Source organism: Coturnix japonica, chromosome 5 (assembly GCF_054131305.1).
Source record: "Coturnix japonica strain WE chromosome 5, WE-NBRP24, whole genome shotgun sequence".
Lineage (NCBI taxonomy): Eukaryota > Metazoa > Chordata > Aves > Galliformes > Phasianidae > Coturnix > Coturnix japonica.
In genome coordinates this window covers 47,641,556-47,661,457 of record NC_140667.1, presented here as the reverse complement: position 1 = coordinate 47,661,457, position 19,902 = coordinate 47,641,556, and the positions used below count along the sequence as shown (strand labels likewise).

The following is a 19,902-nucleotide window of genomic DNA, read 5'->3' as shown; positions in this document are numbered from 1 at the left end:
GAAAGAAACAACACGCTGACCAATGAAAACTCAGTCTGCTTCTAGAAAGGGAACTGGAAAAACAGCCCAACACTAAGATGTACAGAAACAAACTATTACTCACATGAAAAGGAGATCTGCATCTGTACAATACTTTCCCCACTAAAATAGTGTATTAACTCCCAATGAGCCCCATATTGCTAGTAGCTGACACAAATTTCAACACTGAATTTCAATATAATAATTCAACAAATTACAAATTCCGAAGCTCTTTTAAACTCCTATCCAGAATTTAGACATGGATTATGATTATCCTCATCACTGTGCCATATACATGCCCAGTTATATAGCTTAATTTAGTGTAGGGAGGTTTGAGCCCTCAGCCCCTCTGGTCTTCCTACACACAATTCCTTCCAATTCACAAAGTATTTAGGGTCCTCCACATTTTCATTCTTACTGAATGAGTTCTGAATGCTCCACGCCTAAGTTGCAGCCTTCTGATGGAGCTATATCCTTAAATCTCTGACACCAAAAAACATCCAGAGACAGGAATAAGACAGAGAAAGGATTGGTTTCCAGCCCTTATGATAAACTTAGAAGAACAAACATTCCAAGAACACCGTTCTTGAAAAGAAATTTCAATTGTTACACTGGAAAATCAGAGTTAGAACTGACAAAATAATCTTTTAATGCCTATGAAGTACAGAATCTGTCTGTCAATTTGAGTAAACTAGACGATCCACAGACTTTATTACAATGAGCTTCCATGTGTTGCAAGCAATTAAGAAGATAATAAAAACTTCTCCTCTCCAACAGAATGCAGTTATTGTTGCACACTACACCACTCACAAATTTCTTCCCTTATCCTTTAAACGTCAGGCAACAAAAGTATCTTACCTTACACTCTCCAGGGTCTAAGCACAAAGGATTAAATACAAAGTATTAGGCAGAAGTTGCAAGTATTTCATATCAAAGAACAAACTAACCACTGCACCACTAAACTTACTGGCTTTCTGCCATGACACGCCAGCACCAGGGACACTTAATACTGAACCATGCCCTCCTCTGCAAGCAGCCACTGATTCTCTGAATCAGGAACTGAAAGGCATCCATTCATTACCTTCTGCTACTAAACACAGATCTCAGTAAAAGAGAGCCTGATTTTCCTTCCTAGTAATTCTTGCCAATTACTGCACTGCAGTCTTTCCAATGGCTACACAAAACGCAGGCAGGGAAGGACTGATGGAGCCCAGAAAAGAAGCAAAAAGTTACAGTATAGTTTGTTTTGATCATCTCCTGCCACATCAGATGTGGGTCTAAGGGAATAAACTGCAGTTTGGTGGGATGTCTAGGGTTTTCTCTACTGTTTTTCCCTTTGTAGTCCAGCATTTCTCTCAATCTATTTTTCATTCATACAATAAATTTATTTTATTTTGCTGAACAGCAACCTTCAGCAGCCCTTCAGCAACCTGTACCTCACTTCCAGACCTCCTGCTGCAGCTCCAGGAGAAGGTGCAAGAGCCAGTATTCAGAACACATTACTTGGAGAAAAGCAGGAAGGACATTGGAAATAAATTTCATGTGCATGAGTCCTTTAGGCTTCCAGCTTCCAGTAGTGAAAAAACATTGCCTGTTTTACTGGCATGCTTCAACTACACTTTCACTGACCTTTTAGAGAAAAGGTAATACGCAACACAGGTACAGCTTCACAGATATCATCAACACATCTACTACCCACTCCCTCACCCACAGACAGGAGAAAGATTGCTTTCCCACAGTCATGCATAGAAGTCCTTTGCTTACTCTTCACAGGGGCTCCTGAGTTTCCAGGCACTGAAATAGCAACCTTACAACTTGTGTTTTCTTTTGTTTTGTTTTCTTTCTTCTCTAGCATGGCACAGGTCCCATACAGTTTTAGTTACTTCATCTTGCAGCTATTGTTAAGAATTTATTCAATGCCAAAGGTCATCTTCAGTTTAGAACCTCTTCCTTGGTTTGTACGCTCAACATCAAGTACCACATTAAAAATATATAACAACAGATATGGAAAGTGAAACGCTTGGTGGCTTTCAAATAGGGGTAAAAAATTAAAGTATGAGAAGAACTAACAAGTACAGACTTTCTACGTGACTTAGAGCACTTCTGTACTTTTCTGTTCACCTTCACTGAAGAAGAAGGTGTAATGCCTTCTTTCTCTCTCCTCACCTGGACACCCTTTCAAGTTCCCATCTCTTCACGTACTTGTACGTGTATTACTTTGAATAATACAGCTTCAGTCTGAAATTGGGAATTGCCAAATGTGAAAAAAAATAACTAGAATTAAGGAACAACAACAAGAAAATCTTAGTAAAGCTGGGGAAAGGAGGACCAGAAATATCACTTGCCCCATAAAAACAGAACATAAATGGTAAAATAAGATCTTTTAAGTAGCTTTCAGTTTCTGCGTTTAGTCTAGAAGCAGCATCTTAATGACACTTTTTAAGTCATATTGCTTTAGAACACTGAGAATCCCTTCAAGACAGACATGTGAGGTTGAGTTGTCTCCTTGTTTGTGCATTCTATCAAGGATATCCTATCAAGGATAGTGTGTAACTTATCAAGGATGCACATAGCACTCCTTATGAGAAAAAAACAAAACAAAACAACCCACCTACCATTACAATACAAACTAGGGCCAAGGAAGAAATTGTTACAGAAAAGTAGCAATTCTGCTTGACCAATCTATCGTTCAGGATTCCCAGAGTTTTTGGTATTTGGAACGTTCTGACATAATGTTTAAAAGAACTGTAGCAAGGAAAAAAAAACCAAAAAAAAAACCAAAAAAAACCCCACCTTCAGATGTACTCCTTTTCCACACAAAGTTTTGAAAGAACTTCTCTAGCTTCCAGCTTTATAAAGCTGCACCTGCTCTGAGGAACAGGACACAGAATCTCATGTTCTATAGTCTCAGAGTATCATCTGCTGCTGCTCTCTGAGGACACGACCCCTACTGCTCACCCAGAGAACTCAAGAATGTTCTGTATTCTTGTCACAAGTTAAAAGGAGCATCTGTTTCACTTTTCCTTGTCCTAACTTATTTTTCAGTTAAAACCAAAGGCAGCTTTTTGTAGAAGTGTATTTTCTTTCCAAACTCCAGAAAAAACAAAGTGCAACAAGGAAGGAAAGGAGAACCTCAAAAATATTTCATCTACCATTCTAAAATATTTCTCCCTCTTGACTAAGAAAGGGGCTAACACTCAATGTATTTCTAAGTTATTTCCAAGAAATCAATTCTCCCACTGACATTCAATGAAATAGTGATAATAATGCTTACCTTGGTTGCACATAGAATAAAATTGATTAAATGCACCAAAAATTTATTAACAAAGAAACCTCCATATAACTGTCAGGCATTGTATCTCCACCAGGCAGACAGTGCAGAAGAACTTGCTAAATAGTTCACCCAGATTGTGTGGAAGACACAAAAGAAGAGCAGTGCTACAAGAGGGCTGGCTTACAGAAACGAGAGAATCTTGCTTGAGATTTGTGGTATCACACCAGAAAGCAAGTTCAAGCACTGAAGGTGATTTGTAAAATTAATACCATCAACTTCGAGATGTGAAAACATAAAGGAGAATAAGGTACTTTACAGTTTCACACAATTACAGGAATTGAACCACTACCCCCCCTCCTAAAACAAAACAAACAAAAAAAAAGAATACAACCCTCACACAACTGAAACAAGGTTTCTAAAATTACAAAAACAATGCACATAGCAAAAAAAAAAAAGAAAGAAATCACAACCTACCTGTTTACATGAAAAAAATTCACAGCACAAACACAGTGATACTCAAGACTGCAGCGTGTACTTCCAATGGATTAATATATTGTCTCCTGCTGCTGAGAGCTGGTCTTGATTCAGTTAAAGCCTAAGCACTCAGGCTTTCCTGCTGGGAAACAAACAAGTAAAGTTGGTTTCAAGTGTCTTCTTTTAATATACAGAAACAATTCTCTCAAGCTTGAAGGCATAAAGGAGAAATAGTATGTTAAAGTTGAATGAAATTGTACAAACTACATCAACTCAAAAGGCTACACTGAGATTTATTAGTTGACTAGAAAATTCATTGCAAAAATGTATTTACTTCATGGAGGAAGTCACCACTGTCACCATGGAGTGAGTCAAGCTGATCTGCAAGAATGTTTTACATAATGGGAAAATTTTTATTGGCCAGAGGTTCACAGTGTTCTTAAATTTCCAGAAACTGCAGATGTAAAGATACTTCTGTTAACCTGAACCAAAACCAAGAAAAGAAACTATCTATCTGAGATGCATGCTCCATTTCTCAACACAGATCTAATTTTACTAGCTACTGTACTTGAACCTATTCAGCATAGGAAACATTCACACTCAGATGAAACAGAGAGGAAATACGAAGACTAAAAGCAAAGGTATATTTAATACCAACATCAAAAAGTATTAAAACCCATTGGCCAGCATACCAAGGCCATATCTGAGTTGCAATACTGAGAACTAAATGTAGTTTAAGCTACCAATTAATTCTTGTTAAAAAAAAATGATTATTTGTGAAACAATAAGAATGGATTTACAAGAAGGCACGATACAATCTTAATTCTTCCATGTTCACTTTACTGGGAAATTTAAGCCAACAAGAGAGCCAACAGTCACTACAGTCAGTCAGTAACAAACTGAAAGATTTCCTTGCCTTCTTTTACCGATGAAGTCATACTCCAGCACAACTACAGCATATTTTTAATTTATATTGTGGATTTTAGTTGCAAAAATATTAGAATTTGAATTGTAGGGTATTTTAGATTACAAAAATCAAACATTAATCAAATCTAACTATGTAACATCCCAAAAACATTAAGACCACATTTGTTTTAATACCGAAATACAACTGGCACTGTGGGAAGAGCACAGGAATGCTGTCCAGACACGTAGAACAGGAAAGCTGAGAAAAGATGGAACTACACTTCGCAAGGGATGTGAAAAATAAGGGATTCTACAGGTATGTTGGTTAGAAAAGAAAGGCCAAGGTGAGCATAACTGCCCTGTCATGGTTTTGTATCGGTACTCCACATCATACCATCATGCAGTGCACTGGAAATAAAAGAGTGAATGCTGCAGTTCCATGGATTGTCAGTGTTTCCGGTCTCTTGGTTTCAGAAGAGAAGAAAGAACTACAACTCCCAGAAGACTTCATTTTTCCATTGCCATTTTCCATTCAGAGGGAAAGACCCCCCCCTCTTCTCTGCCCTCCTGGGGCCCCTGGCACAAGACAGACATAGAACTGCTGGAGCAAATCCAGAGGAGGGTCATGAAGATGATCAAAGGGGCTGGAGCACCTCCCCTGTAAAGTCTGAGGGATCTGGGCTTGTTCAGTTCAGAGAAGAGAAGACTCCAGGAAGACCTCACTGTGACCTTCCAGCACTTGAGGAGAACTTATAAGATGGAGAGAGATCAATTCTTAACATGGGCATATAGGGATAGAGCAGAGAGGAATGGTTTTAAACTAGAAGGGGAAAGATTTAGGTAAGATATTAGGAAAAAGTTTTCTTACTCAGAGTAATGAGGAACAGAAACAGTTTGCCCAGAGAAACTGTATATGCCCCATTCCTGGAGGTGTTCAAGGCCAGGCAGGATGGGGCCCTAAGCAGTCTAATCCAGTGAATGACAACCCTGCCACAGCACTGGGGCTGGAACTAGATGATCTTTAGGATCCCTTCCAACCCAAACTGTTCATCCTATGAGTCTATGAAATCAAAAAGCCTATTTTTGATAAAACGTGTGAAACCCACACGTTTATCTGTGCTTGGAACATACAGCCCAAGACAAGTAATGTACCTGCATTACCTAGGTAAAATACAACACAACCGAGTTGTAGTGGCCAACACAATGAACTGCCCCAAACAAAAAAAAATAGTTGCTAGCAGCTTCTCCAGAAACCAGCACAGCTTTTTACATTCTCCAGGAAAACTGAACACTTTTCACCCTGCGCCCAGCCTTCCTATTGGTCTGAACAGCATAGTATTTTCTACTGGCTTCAACAATTTTATCCGCAAAGTGAATACCAATCCTCCCCTTCCATGAACTAGCAGGCTGCACTCCCTGTATGCCTTATCAAAAAACCACAACCAGAACAATATTGGTTTTGTGGTTTGCCTTAGGTTTTCCACCTAAAGGCAGTTGATGCTCGTCAAATTTTAAGTATAAGCACAGCTCTTCCTAGTGCATTATGCAATCAGAAGTCATACAGGAGCAAGTTTAATCCATTCCTTTGAAAAATGGTCCTAAAAAGATCAGAAACCTTTGAGCCACTGCCATAAGCAAGGGTCATGCCATGAAAGCACCTTTCCTTCATTCAGATAGGAGTACAATGCTACAGAGATTTCAGTAGGTCTTGTCAAATAACGTATTTCCACTTGCTTCAGGGAAGGGCCTCAGTGCAGTAATACAAACTGCACCATGACAGGGAAAAAAAAGAGAAAGCAGTACCAGCAAACCAGACAAGATACAAAGGATGCATAAAAAGAAAAAAAGAACTTCTTGCAGCAGCAGCAAACAGATGTATGCCAGCCCATAGTGTAATCCTACAGTGAAAGGAAGAAAGGAGCAGATGAAGACAAACAGAATGTCACCACACAACTAGAAGACTCCTTTTTTTTCTGCAACTGAGACCTCTGTCCTTCCACTGTACACTGCACCTCCCCTCCTTGGTTGATGACACCAAGCTGAGTGGTGCAGGTGACACACTAGAGGGAAGGGATGCCATCCAGGACCTGGACAGGCTCTAGAGTTGGGTTCACACCAACCTCACCAAGTTCAAGGTCCTGCATTTGGGTAGGGGCAATCCCAAGCACAAATACAGGCTGTGCAGAGAACGGCTTGAGAGCAGCTCTAAGGAGAAGGATTTGGGGGTGCTGGTTGAAAGACTCAACATGAGGCAATGTGAGCTTACAGCCTGGAAAACCAACAGTCTCCTGGGTTGTATCAAGAGAAGCATGACCAGCAGGTCAATGGAGATATGGACTGGACCACTGTGAGATATCCACCTGGACTACTGTGTCCAGTTCTGGGGCCCCCAACACAAGAAAGACATGGAGCTGTTGGAGCAGGCCCAGAGGAGGGCCATGAAGATGACTAGAGGGCTGGAGCACATCCCCTTGTGCAGGGACACGCTGAGAGAGTCGGGGTTTTTCAACCTGAAGAAGAAAGGCTCTAGGAGGATCTTACAGCAGACTTCCAGTACCAGAAGGGGGCCTATAGGAAAGCTGGTGAGGGACTTTTTATAAGGGCGTGTAGTGACAGGACAAAGGAAAACAGCTTTAAACAGGAAGAGAGTAGATACAGCCTAGATATTGGAAAGAAATTATTTACTGTGAAGGTGGTGAGACAGTGAAACAGGTTGACCAGAGTGGTTGTGAATACCCTCTCCCTGGACATGTGCAAATCCAGGCTGGATGGGGCCTTGAGCAACCTGGTCTAGTGGGTGGTATCCCTGCTTATAGCACAGGGGTTGGAACCAGACGATCGTAAAGGTCTCTTCCAACCCAAATTGTTCTATAATTCTATCATATCACTATTTAAAAACAGCTCAGAGTTCACTACAAACGTATTCACTATTCAGACTTTACACCTACAGTCCAACTGCTTCCAAGTCAAGAGTACGGACCAGAAACTGTTATGTTTGGGCAAACTGCAGGCAACAGCAACTGATTAAAGATGTGTAACAATCCCATACTTACTTTCCCTACACATTTTTGCTATGTTCAATACTGACAGGTTAGTTTTACCGATTGACATAGAACTGAGAAGTCATCAGCCCAGTTTCAATTCTCATCCCTCCTGTTTTTCTAAAGTTAGTTAACTCAGACCATCTTCTCTAACTCATTCTTCCAGGACCATGGCAAAGCTGTAATACTGTCACAGAGCACTGACCGTTCCCAGCAACTGCACAAAGAATAACCCAGTCACCACATCATCTCATTCCAGCTATTGAAAACAGATGAATATCCAGCATTAGCCTAGAACAATAGGAGCTGAACTCTTCTGTACTAATTACAGCCATTATATGCTAACCTCTTTATTCAAGCACTGAACATCTCAATACACGGGGTGGCTTAATCAGGGGCCACAGAATAGTGTCTCAAAAGTACAAAGATTAAGGGTTTCTTAAACATGTACCTATTTACAGGAGGAAGAGTAGAGATCAGAAGAACAAAGAAACAAAACCAGTTTAAAGGGAATATCATACGGCCTCAGGAAGCTCTACCAGTGTAGCCAGGCCATACATGAACACATAAATTATAAGTTCTCGAAATGCTTTTTGATCCTTCTGAATTTACCATGCGTATAGCATTCAGAAAAACCACAACATTGCTCCTCCATTTTTACTGTTCACAACTTCATACAATGTAAAACTTACATTCGCTGGTGGTTCAAGCAGCATTCATGGTATCAAGACAACTCTAGCGCACTACAGCTCTGGGTCTGTTCTACAAGAGGGGGGAAAGACACCATTTCATTTCAGTGCTTGCAAGTGCATCAGGACTGTCTTGTTGCATTTAGCCATAACTTCAGACTTCAGCATTTCATTTAGGATGAGGCTGTAGGCCAAGTATTTTAAGCTCAATGATATCTTTAATTGGATTCAGTATTTGAAAGCAGAACAAGAGAAACTGAAGCTGCATCCCTGATGCAAGAAAAACGTAGGCTATATGAAAATTTAAGAACAGTGAGCTACCCAAGGCCAATGACTGCACCCCGATCAAGACCTGCTTGTTTTGAACTGGAATTCTGATCTCCAGAGAACTTGCACGCAATCTCAGTTTGGTATCTATCTGCAAAAGTAACAGATGCATTCTCTATTATTCAATCCTTTAAATCACTGTTGAAAATTTTAACCACCCCAGGATAAAAAAAAATAGGTGCTTAGGCAGCGTATTGGAGGATAATTACAGCTATTGGCATCCTCCTTGCTTTTCCAATCCATTCCACACTATCCTGGCAACTACATCCTGTAAAACAGAACATCTTAAGTTCAGTACTTTATTCCTCTTAACATCAACTATTCTTACTTTTCCCTTCTTAGCGACTGCTAGAACAATATTTTCCTACTGTTCAAAACCATATGAAAGATAACGAGAACATACTTTTACCTCCTTCACTAGTTTGATATTGTTTTATGTCTCAAATACTCCTCTTTTTTTACTCCATTTTCTCTTGGACCTGAGGTCAGTGTGCTGACTTAGTCAGGTAGGTCTGCTGCCACGTGCCAGTGCAAAAGGAAGTTGAGATTAGTAATTCATACTTTTTCCCTACAGAGAAGGTAATTCTACTGAATTCTTCTTGGTTTCTCACATGCTTCCTATGGCTTCCTACAAGTTTTCTGAATTCTAGCTATTCTGCTGTTCTCTATTTTGTTATTCTACCCCCATCATTTCTTAGAAATAATGAATTTAATCAGTTCAAGTTAATCTTTCATAAACTACTTTTTTTGTCTGTTTCTTAACCAGCTTTTTCCTCTCCTTGTCATTGCTAAATGAAGACAAGTATCCACATTTATTATCAAGAGCTTTCCTGCGTATCAATAAACATAAGAGCACTGTTCCATCCACACTCCTTTCCGGAAGGGTGTATGTGCATATAATATGCTTCATTTACTCCAAATTTCATGTTTGATTGTTTATCTTTTGGTTTTTCTCTTAAGTAGAACTAAGTTTCACCATCCATTTTCAGTGGATCTATTACAACACTGCTTTAATCAGTCTCCAGAACCCCAGTACCTTTTTTTTTGCCAAAAACAAACACTCTTAATTCACTATAATATTTTGTTCCTTCTTACCTGACTGTCTCCTCAGATTAACATAATTATGGGATATGCTTTTGATTTGATTTGGGAAACAGGGATAATAGGTATTCCTTGCTCTGGAATCTAAGTGCTTCAAAGCATACTGGTAATATAAATCCTACTAATTGCAAAGTCTTAGCCTATAAGCACAATGGTAGCCACCTAATCAGCAAATACAGGAGGGGAGAAGCAAGGCCAAGATTTTGCCAACATTTGAGAATATGCTAGTAGAACCCCAAAACAAGAATATAATTACCCTATCTATACACTATCCTAAAGCAATGCCAGTCTGTATTCATGACAACCAAGCACAACTTACTTTCTTCTAGACTCACTTCCACATTTGGATTGGCCTTACACAGAAAGCCAAATCATGTAACTGAGGAACAGCAAGTTCATATTTGATGTGAAGTCATACAGCTTTATGTAACCACTCTGTTAATTCCCCCTTCACAGTAAATTAATATTAATGTCTCAAGGTGAAGCTCTCATTCTCTCACACAATAGTTTGTCCATTTCCCCAGTTATCACACAATCGGTAACATTTAAGTAACATTTTATTTAAGTTTTTCCCCAAATGGATGACTAAGGCTATCAAAGAGAACCATCCCTCTGCCTTATTACTTGAACCTACTTGATTCTGGGCAACTAAGACCAACTTACAATCACAGAGCCCTACGTAAGGTTCAAAAGCAAGTGAAGAATTTAATCAAGGATCTCATTTCCTTTTCTTGAAAACAGAAAATTACCCATGAAATCCAAGATAAATTAAAATTCCCAACCCCAAGAAGTGAATGTTACAACAAAAGAGGCAGCTGCTGGAATCAAAATCACCCATGTAAAAAGTATAAGCTTTGCTTCTTCCATGCCTCCTCTTTCCATGGAAACAGCCTGTCTTTTCAGTATCTTATCCATTTATTTCAAACTGAAAAATAAAAATAAAAATAAAATTTAAAAAATTCTTTGTAAGCATCACTGCCTTTGGAAAGTATTTTAATAAATAGAAATCATTAAAAAAATAAAAATAAAAATAGGAGGCGGGGGGGATTTGTGGAGGTTGTAAAAGCAGTTCTAGGTAGATGTCTGCTTCCATTAGGTATATAAATATTTCAATCCCAGCAGCACCATCTAATGGAGAGCTCACCAATTTTTTCCCCCTTCTTTAAGATGACAAACATTTTATTTTAGAGGTGTTAACAACTGGTACTTTAACACATGGCCTATTTATTACACTACAAAAAGTGATTATCTACAAGAGAAGCCAAACCATTTTTCCACAGACAGCAATCTGACAGCCCTTTTTTTGCACATATTTTTACATGCAAATTTATTAAGTACAGTACAAAGTTTGTTTAAGCAGGAGATAAGAGTGTAGTTAGAAATACAAAAACCAAAATATTTGTGAAGAAGCAAGGATAGTTTAAAAATACCTTAGGAATGTTTAAACTCTCTCTTAAAAGCAAAACAGAGGGAAAGAAAAAGTCTAAGGACACTGCTGAATCTTAACCACAGCAACCAAAGTCACTATCTACACCTGCTAAAAGTCTAGTCCAGCTCTCCAACATATCTTTAAGATAGCTCTTCTGCTGCAAAATATGCTATGGGAAATGAGCCGTAAATGAACAAAAAGTAAAGTTTGCACTAAGATGACTGCTGGCAATTTCCACTATTTGTCTCATTAACAACATTTTCTCATGAAAACAAACATGTCAGGAGAGCATACAGTTACACATGAAAGCTGTAAGTTCTTTCTTCCTTGTTGCATTTTGTTTCCCCTTTTCCTCATATCCTTTATTACATGACAACACTGCAAACAAGGTATCAACTACTCCATACTTTGCCAGCTAGCTCAGCACACTGACACTCTTGCTCTGGAATGAAGACCTTTTTACATACAGCTTAAAGGACTTTCAAAGCCTACCTGACCTATCCCATTTCTGAACAGTCAACTGATACTTTGAGTTTGTATCAAAAACCAAACCTCTTAGTGAATAATGTTATAAGGTGACACCATCATACATCACCTATAAATACTGCTGGCTTTGAATACACAAATAGCATAATTCCAAACCCCTTCTACACCTATTCTGGAAGGATCTCCTCATACAGAACACTGTGGGCAGAAAATTGTTTGCTTGTCTTAATTCTTTAAAAAGCCACAGGCAAACAGTGGGAGAGTAAATCCCCTAAATTCCCTTAAGAAGTTATTGGGTAAAATGCTCAAAGTTACATTGCTAAACAAACTTCTTTAAAATGAAAGTGAAGCTTTCAGGAATTTGTAAGAAGGAAAGGAGAAGAAGGGGAATTTATGGGTCCAGGTGCCAAGAAACAGCAGATGGAGAACACAAACAACAAATAACAATAAACTTGTTTTACCTTCCCGGGGATTGCCAAGAGCATTCTTCTGCACATGCTCCAAGAAGGTGTCAAAATACCTTACTATCACATAGATTAAAACAACTGCCAAGCAGCACAGGCAACACAGCAGCAATGTCCACTTCTAGGACTACAATGCAGGATCCACTGGTATTTCCATTATGTATCGACACCCTCAGTAAGGAGAAATGCATTTTTACCAATGGCATGTTTCCTGAACTGAAATGCAAAAGGACACTGCTCCTTTCTCAAGGATACTGTTCTGAACAGAAAAGAAAACAGCAAAATGGACATAATAAGAGAGCATCTGAAGATTTAAGGACATGAAGACTTCAGACAATAGCAGGGTACACTGTAGGGCCATCTTTAGCAGCCTGGAAGAGCCTGTTAACTCATCTTGGGTGGAGGGAAAAAAGAAACAAGCAGCTACAGAGAGGTCAAAGGAAAGCTGATTTACAGATAAAGATTATTAGTCAAAAGCACAAAAATAAATACAAGTCTGGAAATAACTATTTCAAGAGAAAAATGATGGAAATGGGGAGTAAAGCAAATGGGAAAATGTAGTCAGTTGTTTTGCTCATGTGAGATGAGAACACCTTGCAATAAAGTCATCCATTGACAACTTAAACTTACAAAAGATATGGACTGACTGAAAGTAGTCCTTTTTATAAGGGCATGTAATGACAGGACATGGGAAATGGCTTTAAACTGGAAGAGGGCAGATTTAGGCTAGATATTTGGAAGAAAATTGTTACTGTGAGAGTGGTGAGGCACTGGAAGTGGTTGCCCATTGAAGTTATGGATGACCCATCCCTGGAGGCACTCAAGGCCAGGCTGGATGGGGCGCTGAGCAGCCTGGTCTAGAGGGAAATGCTCCTGTCTATAGCAGGGGGTTGGAACCAGATGATCTTAAAGGTCCCTTCCAACCCAAACAATTCTGTTAGTCTATAAAATTAAGCCACTTCCATGAATCAGGAGGAAGAAACATGAGAAGTTAAGAGTATTTACATTGTTTCTACTTCTCTTCCATCTCAAGTTGTTCGGTCAGTCTCTTATACAGATAAGAGTACTTTATTAATAACTGAAATGCATAAAATACAGAAAGAGAAGTCAGTTAGCAGAAATCAAGTCTTAAAGAAGTCATTAAATAAATGGTCAGAAGACATCACCCAAGGAAACTTACTCTTGGGAAGGTTCTGTGGTGCTCAGGGACATGGTTTAGTGGAGGTTGTTAGAGTTACGATAGTATGGTGAGGTTGCAGTTGGACTTGATGATCTTTAAGGCCTTTTCCAACCTGAGCAACTCTATGATTCTTCTCTGTGGAAAGGCAGAGACAGTGGATAGTAAACTGGTAAAGTTTACAGGTACTACATGCCCACTATGAAAAGCTCCAACAATTGTCCTATTTATCTCTCTCTCAAGCACATGGACAAGCTTACATAATGAATTTCATTCACATTGCCAAATTCTGGTTTGTGAGTGGGGCTTCACTGTTAAAAAGTTATTTCAGGCACATTTATTGTGAGACTAAGCTGGTTCCATAGAATAAGGAATAATTGTTAGTGCTCTAGAACAACCAAAGCAGAAAGCTGTGAATAAGTAAAAGCACCATTCTGACAAATTGTTGTATACTCTCAGCTTCCTAAAACACTGCATATTTGCTGTACTCAACAATGCGAGAGCTGTGAAGCAAGTTCTATTTCCTGCCATGTAACCCTGACGGAGCAGAATGGTACAGCCCTGCAGAAGAGACAGAACAGGATACTTCCACACAGCTCATACAATTTGTTTCATTTATCAATGGATAATGCTTGTACTGCCAGGCTCTGTCTCAGCACATCATCTCTGATGCCCTCAGACTGCAGGAAAGTACCACTATTTCCATTTTTACAGACTAGGAAAAGGCAAAACTAGAAGGGGAGAGAGGCCAGGCAGACACAAGCCACAAAGTGTATGATAAGTATTCTCAGAAGTCCCAGCCAGCTACTACTTAACACTAGAAACACCTAAGCATGAGTCCCTTAGTATTAAGTCCAAATACAATCCAGATAACAATAACCATGACACCAGTGGGAGATGCACCAGCAGGCTCTAAACCTTTCCTAATCTCAGTAATTGTCTTAACCACTCAACTGGGGCACCATGCTTCTTCTTACTCCATTTCTCAGGCACAGAGTTCTCATTATTCCTGGCATAGCAGAAGAGTCTGTAGAGAAGGAAGTGACACGACGCTTAACTGGCCTGTGGCTGACTATGAGAATGCTCCCCAGGGAAGTAAAAAACTTGGCTTGGAATCCCCCTTCTGCCCCTGGGACACCAGCATGATGTCACACCACACAGCACTGCAATAAAGGTCCTCGTCGCTCTGGGTGCACGGAATGACTTACAGTACAGACATTTACAGGAACAAGGGAACAGCCTCTAGGTCTCCCAGATCTTACACTGGTATCAACAGACCATTTTCTCCTTATCCCACAGGCTCTTGAGCTTGTGGGAACAAAGTAGCAACCAGAAAGACAGTTTGTATCTTACAGTCGCACCTGCAACATGCTTCTCAAGACAACCCAAATCAAAATAACTCATCCTGTTAGATGAGTAAGAAAGCTGTGAAGACTCCCAACCAAGACAAGTCTGGAATGCCGTATCTTTGCTTATCAAAAGGTGCTTTACTTTACTACTGCAGTAAACACAGACTCAGACAACTTCAGCAATGCTCCAAGTACAGAACTTCTGTAATCATGAGCTTCCATACAGCCATCATTGCAGCATGGAAAAGAGAAGTTCCTCACTCTTGCATGAGCTGTGTGGACTTCTTTCAGTAAAGTGTTTGTCTAAGGCATTTGCTATGCATACTGTATGGGAAAGGCTGTATTCACTTCAGATAGTTTATAGCATATTAGAGAAGTATTGCTGATTTTATCATTGTAAATAACCTACAGAACGTTCACTCTATACAGCAGATAAATCTATTTCATGAGTGAGGTTTTTATGACAGTATATAAAGTAATAGTGGAACTATAAAATGCCCCAACCTAAAGCATTTCTGCTATGCCCAATGCAGTTCTAATGCTTACAATTTGCAGCAATCAATCTTGATGTCAACCTAGTTCACAGAACAGGGGAGCCAGGGACAGAGGCCACCACATGTACAATACTGAACATCTGCATCCTTGAGCATATTGAGACTTCTCTTCCCATGCTGCCCTCTGCTAGATGAAACACAGGATTCTACTAGAATCACACTCTGCATATGCGGAGTAAATCAGCATGGAAGAGCAACAGGATAGAAATCAAAGGCTTAACATTTTCGGTATATGGAGAGGATTAGTGACCTCCAGTTGCTATGTATAATTTTAGAGACACTTGCCCTGTTAACCTAGTTACAAAGCCACCAGTCAGTAGCAATTGAAGTCACAATGGCAACAATATTCTGCTGAACATGCTAGGGTAGAAAACATTTCCAGGAAGGAAAAAAAATTCCAAAAGAACTACATGTGTATCACAATTTCCAACATCAAATCATCTTTTTACCTTACTAAGTTCTTTGATATTTCTACTTAATGCTGTCCTTACTGGTTTTCTAGGTTCTCTCTGGGGGGGGGGGGGGGGGGGGGGTGGGAGGAGGAGGGTCTCTCTATTCACTCCTACTAGCACAGACAAGAGAGCACCTCTTCCTACTTCCTACTCTGCAGACACCTAATCATCTTCCGTTACAAATTGCCATCTCTTTCCTCTGAATTCTCTATCCCTTCTCTTTTTCTCTTGTCTGAAAAAGAAAATGAAAAAATTAAAGACAGAGAAATTGAAAAGTGTTATTTCTCAAAACAAGCAGAGACAGACTTTCCTGCTTACTATAGAATGGGTTTCCAGCAGGCAGAGCTGGGAGACCAGTTACATTCTCTTTGTCAGCCCTTTGCTGCTGTGGTTTCTATGTCACCACTTCATCACTGCAGGTTAAAAAAACATTACAATAAAACCTAGCATGGCTACAGCACTTTTCCTTATGCTACAGTCATACCTTTCTTTTGATGCATGAACATACACAACTCTCCCTCTCTTGGCTTCTTTTCCCCATAACACATCTTGAAATCTCTGATTTCACTCTCTCCTACCACTTTTGGTGTTCCTGAGCCATGGGCCAAAAATGCCAGGAGGTTTTAAATACAAGCATCATATTCAGAAAGTACCCACCCACAGCCATTAAAACAAAAAAACAACAAAACCAAAAACCTTACGTCTTGGCAATTCTTTAAAGGAACTGTGCACAAGAACACAGACATCTAAAACCAACGTGTAATGAGCAGTCTTCAGACATCATAAGATTCAGCACCTTCAATTAAGAAACACTATTACAAGAAAAAAATGGAATCCAGCTGTTGCATCATCTGAGATACTGCAAGAATAAGACAGTCTGATGTCTAATATCTATTCATACAAAGCCAATTCAGAATACTGGATTAGATTTAAGTCATGCCTATTTTTAAACTGCCTTACTTTTTATCTTCAGAATTCTGACTGCCTGCTTGCTGCTGTATTTACGTGCCAACGATTTAACAGCAAAAGTCAGAAATTAAGATTGCTGGCTTTTTTAGCAACATCTACTTATACAGTATCGAAAAACATGTTCCTCTTCTACCACTTCAACTTCATATTATGGACAAGAACAATCTAAAGACCCAAAATGCAGCAAACATTTAAATGCTTTAGAAAACAAACTGTGTTAGCACGGACCGGTGAGACCCCTTTAAGAATTTTTTTGTCACTGCTGTTAAGTACTGCCATCTTAAACGGTTTTCCAAGGTACCAACAGTAAATATGCTGACGTGATGATGATCAAATTCTATAAACCCACACCAGAATCGCTTCCCAAAGCCAGTATCACCAAACCTGATTGTAAGACCTCCGGCAAGCCCGAAGACTTGGTCCTTCTGTATCCTCTTTGGGAGAAGATTAATTTGCTCTGATACTGAATGCATTTCACCTTTCTACATCGTAGGTAAAGCTGCTGTTGGAAGCTCTGAATCAATGTCAGATTTCAGTAAAACACCTACCATTCTCATGCTGTACCGAAGCAACTTTTATAACCTCCCAGTGCAGTCTGCTTGCAATGCCCAAACTCATGACACATCAGTGTTTCCGTTATCAGGCTGTATTAAAGGGGTTTCCCAGCCCAGCCACAAAGAACTCTGATTCAGTACAAATATCCAAGTACCTCATCTTAACATCCAAACCCTCTCCCCAGACATAATAATTAACATTTATGTCTATGTTACTCCATACACACTTCAGTACAGATTGCCATTAATAGAGACTTGGAGTCAAATAGCGCATCTTAAAGGAAAGCATGCATTATGTTATCATCTCTTTAGTCATAACTCCAACAATCAATGTATCCTTTACATTCATGCTTCCGTGCAAGTCAATACCCATTCTGAATACAGACTTCACTATTTCATATTTAGCCACTTATCCGCTGCGCTGCATCCAGCCAACGTGCCTTTACATCACACATAGACCAGCTCCGTTCTGGTCTATGAATGCAAGTTGAGATTAGTGCACAGCATTGCTACATGCATTCTGTGGGACAAACCAACAGTGAAAAACACACAGCTCTACCGAAGAATAAAAGCACACGGATCACAACGCACAGGACTCTGATAAATGTCAGCATGCGAGTGAAGTCCCTGACCCAAGGAGACTGCAAATTTCCAGTTGTATCATCGGAACTTCCCACATTTAACTACTACAGAAGCAGAAAAAGATTAAACAACGTTCTAACGCATGGTACAGACCCACCCGGAGGGGCACACGCAGCCTTTCATGTCACACACACACACTGCTCTGACTGGCAGAACGCAACATTCCGCCTCTCAATGTTCAGACCATCTCAGTTGTTTCTCCACACGTAATCCAGATATCAGACACAAATAAATCAAGATGTAAATGCCTTACCTTCCTATTTTACAAGCCGCTGCAGTTCTCAGATTATGAGTCAGTCATAGGTTCATCTGCAGAGGAATGACTCAGTATAAACTTTTAAAACACTCGTTATTTTCCCTAACCCTACAACGCGATCATTCATTTCAACGAGCAAAACGCGATGCTGCAAACACAGCGCAGGAGACGGATGGCGTAAAAAAAAAAAGCCAAAAACAACATAAAAATAAAGCACCGCCAGACAGAGAGAGGAAAGGACAGATGGAGGAAAAGTGGCTCCGTGCACAACTCCTCCCGGAGCCGCTCGGTGACAGCGGATGTCCCGCACGGCCCGGGGCCGCCCGCCCCTCTGCCGGGGCTCGGATCCGCGGGGGGCCCCGCTCGGCACCGGGAGCGGAGCGGCTCGGCGGCTGCCGGCAGTGCCCCTTTAAAGGCCGTCGTCCCGCCCCCAGCACCGCATATGGAGGGAGCCAGGAGCGGAGCGAGGCTTCTGCATTCAAACGCCACATCAAACGCCGCGAGCGCCGCTCCCGCACGGCTCCGGGCTGGGCCCGACGGCGGCTCCCTCCGCCGCACGCAGCTCCCGGGGCGGCGGGAGGAGGGAGGAAAGAAACGGGGAAAGAGGGGGGAGGAGGAGAGGGGAAAATAAACGAGAGAAAAACGGGGCACCTGCAGAACGCCGGGCTGCGTCCGGGCGGCCAGAGCCCGCTCCACCGCCGGGCTCCGGCAACAGGCGGAGCGCCCGGCCCCGCAGCCCGCAGCGCCTCGGCTGGGCGGGCGGCGACAGCCGGGGCACGGCGAGGAGCCGAGGAAGCCCGAGCACACCCGGAGCCCACCCGGAGCCCCGAGCCCCGCTCCGGCGTGGAGCCCCGTCCCCGGGTCGAGCCGAGCCCCTACCTGCGAGCCAGCGTGCGGCGGGCGGCAGCCGGAGCCCGGCGAAGGCGACCGCCAGCCCGACGGAAAGTCCCTGCCGCTGTGCGCCGTCTCCCCCCGCCCCACACTTCCTCTCCCGCCCGCTCGGGCTGGAAATCCCCGGCGAAACCCGCTCCTCCTCACTCACGAGGGGCGGGACCCAACCGGCCGCTCAGCGCGCAGGCGACAAGCCGGGGGCCGGGCCTGCCTTACCCGGCTGCACCTGATGCCGCCGATACTCGCTGCCCGACGCCGCGGGGCAAAACCCGGGGGGAGGAAGGAGCGGCGGGCAGCGAGCCACGGGACACGGGCGGGCTGCTCGGGGCTGGGGGCTGCTCGGGGCTGGGGGCTTGTGGGGGCTCGGGCGGCTCAGCCTGGGCTTGTGGTCGCCCCGGGGACGCGCCCCGAGGCGCCGGCAGCGGGCGGTGCGGAGCCGCCGGGAGGGATGGAGGCGGTGCGAGGCGGCCGTTGGGCCGCGCGGGAAGGATGGGGATGGGATGGGATGGGGATGGAGATGGGCTGGGGCTCCTCACAGCGAGAGGATCCGCACAAAGGGCCGCTCCGAACGCGGTCGCCTTTATTTAAAAAACGCCGCTGGGGAGGGAATAAAAAAAAAGGGGGAGGGGAAAAAGAATGGGGGGAAAAAAAAAAAGAAAGAAAGGAAAGAAAAACGAGCGCGGGGTGGGAGGGAGGGGGAGAAGAGTCTGGAAAAGTGCGGAAGGGAACCGCGAGTCGGAGCCCATCGCTCCGGGCAGGAGAACGATCGGGTGCCGACCACGAGCAGAGCCGGGCACTGCGCCGGGAGAGGAGGAGATGCTGGCCGCCCTTAGCAGCACGTTATCCCGG

At 42.2% G+C, this 19,902-nt stretch overlaps 1 protein-coding gene across 13 annotated transcripts in view; it reads right to left on the bottom strand.

Annotated features, from left to right (window-relative positions):
- The window catches only part of TRAF3 (TNF receptor associated factor 3), a 65,029-nt gene extending 45,811 nt beyond the window's left edge, over window positions 1-19,218 (bottom strand). For 5 of the 13 annotated variants that reach the window (XM_015865638.3, XM_015865646.3, XM_015865647.3 and 2 more), the window contains exons 1-3: window positions 19,042-19,218; window positions 18,160-18,215; window positions 3,767-3,908 (exon numbers count right to left, since the gene is read on the bottom strand). The gene's annotated coding sequence lies outside the window, so the exon portion shown is untranslated. Of the gene's footprint in view, window positions 1-3,766; window positions 3,909-8,405; window positions 8,476-13,389; window positions 13,525-18,159; window positions 18,563-19,041 lie in introns of those variants that run through there. The other 8 variants (XM_085550587.1, XM_085550588.1, XM_015865639.3 and 5 more) reach the window with 8 other exon arrangements.
- Window positions 19,219-19,902: the final 684 nt, after the last annotated feature.